Below are 4776 nucleotides of genomic sequence, written 5' to 3'. Positions count from 1 at the left end.
CAAAGCTGCAAATGGTTTGTCTGGTCTTCCTACTTTTATTTTTTATTTTTATTTTCATTTTTTAGGCGAGGCAACCCTTGGTTGACCTCACCGATTGCAAGGACCTTGTCAGCTTACAATTCCTTATTTATTTTTATTTTATTTTTTATGCCTACAGCACCTGGTCTACTAACCAGGCCTGAACTTGCTGAGCTTCTGAAATCAGATGATATCAGGCTTGTTCAAGGTGGCATGGCTGTAGAAAGTCTTCCCACTTTTAAAGGAAGGTGGCTAGAGGTGGGAATATGTATGGATTCCTGCACAGGGGTCAATGGCCTAGTTAGCTATTTGAGGGCCTCAATTGAAGATACAAAGGTGTGAGGTAGTGGAATGTGGATAGATATAGGGGAGTAGTGTAAACATTTTTGTATTACATAAACACTTGTGTGAAAGCATTCACTATGGAAGAGGCACTGAAGAACCAAATAGACAAAATGACTGAACAGTTGATTTTAACTATTGCTTGTCAATGGCTTTCTCCCTCCTTTCTTCTAAAGAAGGAATACTATTTCTGATGGGTGAGTTTGGGAGAAAGATCAGTCGGCCTAGGGAAAACATATGTAACTCTTCTGCTCAAGACCAGGAAGTAAATTTTGCAAGATCAAAGATTCTGTGAGGTGAAGCAGCAAGAAAGGATGATGTTCCAAGCTGTCAATGATTGTAACTGAAAATGAAAGTCTAATTTAGGAGTAAACTCTTAGCAGGCCCATTTAGCTAATGAGTCTAAAGACGCACATTCTAAAACTTTTATCATTAATAAATTAATAGTTTATTCCCATCTGTCTGACTCCTATGTCCATCTCAACTTTAGTTCCTAATGAGGGATGTTATGCATTAGCCTCTCAAATCCAAATAACTCACAAAATAGAAAGTGGAGATTATTTAAGAGTGCTGTATATTTTTTTCATAAACATTATTTTGTGAGAAAAAGCAGCCAATAGTTCATTTTGTTCCTCTCATTATTACCTTGTAGGTCATTGAGTGTAACTTTCCTTTCCTTTCTCTATTTAAAATTTTATTTTTAATAAGATGGAGATTTAAATTATGCAAAAATCATACTCTATGTCTACATTTATTAAGTTTTAAATGTTAGAACATTGGCCTCTAACAATCTTCTTAAAGCAGGGAAAGTCCAGGTTACACGCTTTGATAACAGTAAAGCTAAAGAGAAGCTCCTGCATTCCCCAGAACAGAGTCTAGAACGGGTGACATATAGGTCAGACAAAGTAGAGTGAGGAAGCTGCTTTTCCAGCTACTATGAGAATTTATTTGATACTTAGTCATTTATTGCTTTTAAGGACCTTTTGTATTTGAAGTTAGCAACCATATGTTATATACATCATATATACATATATACACACACAAATGGAGGGCCTTTTAGAAATTACTGAGTTTTAGACCTATTTTTTCTTAAAATTAGTAAATTTTTGTTTTCACCAGGAAGTCCATGTGTAAAACAAATCAAAAAGGGGCTATTCTGTTGAAAGACTGCAGATACCACAAATGCTCACTGTTTTCCCATAAAACTCACAGAATTCTTGAGAGGATACTGATAGAGCATGCCCTCCTCAACTCTAAAGGTAAAGAAATTTATGTGTCATGTATCTACCAGTTAAGAGGTAAACAAAATTGTTAAATAGATTAAATGTAACTATTGCTTAATTTAGTGCTCCTGAGTTTATAATGGCAGATCTCATATTTAAAAATGGCATAAGGAACATAAACTTTAGAGTCCAACAGATCAGGGTTCAAGTCTGTTAACTCCTCTTTAGTTTCTTCATTGGTAAATAAGAATATTGACCCTATCATAATGCTTGTTTTGAGAATTAAATTAGATCATACGCCCTGCAACAGGTGGTATTATATTTCAAACTGAAAATTTGAAAACAGTTTCCTTCTCTTGGTTATTTTTAATTTTGCCTCACATAATGTTATAGTAAACTTGGATTGGAGCACCAAACTTGATAAATTGTTCGATATAGATAAAGGGCTTTGGGTCACCCAGCTCCTCATTTCCCTGTTTGTCAGGTATTTTTTTTATTTATTTTTATTTATTTTTATTAGTACAATGACACTGAATATATTATAAAAGATGTTCTATTAATAAAAAGTTGGTGGCTTTTGACCATTTGTCTAGATGGCAAAATGTTGATATTTTTTTATTTTGTGTAGTCCTATAATGGTAACTGTAGAAAGAATGAAGCTGTGGCCTTGAAGAAAAAGTACGTGATTATACAAAACCCTCGAATAGTGTTCATAGATATTAATTTCAGTTCAAAGGTATATATTCTTTATTTGAAAATTAGGGAAACCAGAAAGAATAAAACAAACAAAATTCCAAAGTGCCTCATATACCCTGAAGTTTTTAGAAAGGCTTTTGAAGACCATTAATACTTCTTTCACATCCTGTAGATGCTTCACAATCACCAAGATTATTTTATTTACATTGAAAATGTTTTTAATTAATAAAAGGAACCAATTTATCTATCAAAAAATCAGCATGAGCCAATACAAGGAATCTATTTAACTTTGTTATTCCTAAGTACTTTCCAACACTTACTAAGAAATACCTATGCTAAATACAATTTAACCAGTACATTATCTCTTAACTTTGAAAACACATATGGCTTACTGGCATAGTGTGACAATACCTCCTACTAAGAAAAAACAAATGTTTGTTATTTCAAAATTGCTATTTTTGTGCAGAAAATTTTAAAAATTGGAAGCAAATATTCTATTTAAAAGATATGAACATAATATTTCAATTATAAAATTGTGATATTTGCTATTTTTAATATTACAATGTTTAACTTTTCACACTGTCTCTTCACCCCTTTTTTTCTTATTGCTGCCTTGTGTTAGCTTGCTAGGGCTGTCATAACAAAATATTATAGACTGCATGGTTTAAACAACAGAAATTAATTTTCTTATAGTTCTGAAAACTGGAAGTCCAAGACCAAGGTCATTTTGCTAGTTCTCTGGAGATCTCTCTCCTTGGCTTACAGATAGCTAGCTACCTTCTTATAGTATGTTCACAAGGTCCTTTCTCTGAGCATATATATCCCTGGTGTCTCTCATCTTATAAGAACCCTAGTCATAATGGATTAGGATCTCACCTTATTGGCCTCATTTTAACTTAATCTCCTTTTTGAAGGCCCTGTCTATAAATGCAGTCATGTGGATTAGGGCTTACCTTTTTAGTCTTTTTGAGGCGGCATTTTTTGGTGACTAAGAGTTGATGAGATATTAAAAAATAAAGTTGTAATAAAGACTTCAAGAACCTGATTATTCTTTTGAGAATTTTGTATTTTTTTAAAAAAAAAAGATATGTTAAAATGAATGTAGCCTCGGAAGGCACTAGGAGAGCTAAGCTCAACTAGCTGTATGTGATGTTGTGCCCATCCCTCACCAGTTATGTGACATCGTGTAAATCGCTGCATTTCTCTATTCACAAGTTTTCTTACCCATAGAATAAGTTTTGGGCAATTTCACTTCTAAGGCACTTTCCAGTTACAACATTTTATATTTTAAATATTTATGAAATTCTGCCTCTGAGCTTTTCTTCCCGGTATCTCAGAACATTTATTCTCTTAATAACCTTGTGTATTATTACATTTTTAAGAAGCTAGAGAGATATACAGCAAGGCGAAGTGACTCGTTCAAGGCTGCACAATCTTCAAAAGAGCAAAGATTAGAATCTATTCCCTTGTATTCACTCTGTTATTTTTTTCAGCAGATAATGAGGCATCCTACATTGAGTGTTTAAACTAGAGTATAGTGTTCTCAAAATATTACCCATATTCCAGAAATATAAATCTTAGAAGAGTCTTTTCAAATCTGTCAGTTCATATTAAATTGCCTTGTCAAGGTAATAGAAGAACTATGAAGTATACAGAGGAAAAAGCAATTATGTGAATAACTCTTTGACATCTTATAAGCCAAGGCCAATCTATACATAATCAAACTTTCTGAGTTACATTGAGGATCTGAGCTTGGCTGGGTAATTCCCTGATTCCTTGTAGCAGTTGGCATGAACTCCTGAGGGTTTCTGATAAATTTATGCAACAGTCTCTAAGAGCTGTAATGTAGCTTTTCAGAAAGATAAAGGAGGCACTAAAAAAACTTTGGTCCCTAACTTTTACTCAAATCTGCAGAGCTCAGAAACTTCCCTCATCTAGGATCCCAGCAGAAATCCTAGCGTTGGGACTCCCCAGGGCAACTGAATTCAGATTACTGACATACTGTATTGGTTTCCTATTGCTATTGTAACAAATTATCACAAATTTAGTGTCTTAAAAACAACACAAATGTATTCTCTTATAGTTATGGAGGTCAGAAGTTCTAAAATCAAAGTTCCTTCTGGAGGCTCTTAGGAAGAATCCATTTCCTTGCCTTTTTCAACTTCTACAAGTTGCCTGCATTCCTTGGTCATTGGCTCCACTCCTTCCTCCATATTCAAAGACACCAAGGCGCATTTCAAATATTTTTCTGATTCTGATCCTTCTACAACCCTCTTAACTAGGCCATTGTGATTATATTGGTCCCATCTGGATAATTCAGGGTAATCTTCATCTAAAGATCCTTAACTTAATCACATCTTCGAAGTCCCTTTTCCCATGTAGGATAACATATTAAGAGGGTCTGGAGATTAGGATGTGGGCTCATTTGGGGGGCTATTATTCTATCACACTAAACTGGGTCCGCAGGAGTCCATCTGGATCTATTCTATTCTGAGAA

The sequence above is a fragment of the Pteropus alecto genome, unplaced genomic scaffold, assembly GCF_000325575.1.
Source record: "Pteropus alecto unplaced genomic scaffold, ASM32557v1 scaffold270, whole genome shotgun sequence".
In the NCBI taxonomy this organism is placed as follows: domain Eukaryota; kingdom Metazoa; phylum Chordata; class Mammalia; order Chiroptera; family Pteropodidae; genus Pteropus; species Pteropus alecto.
The sequence above is the reverse complement of the archived record's forward strand: the minus strand, read 5'-3'. Positions refer to the sequence as shown.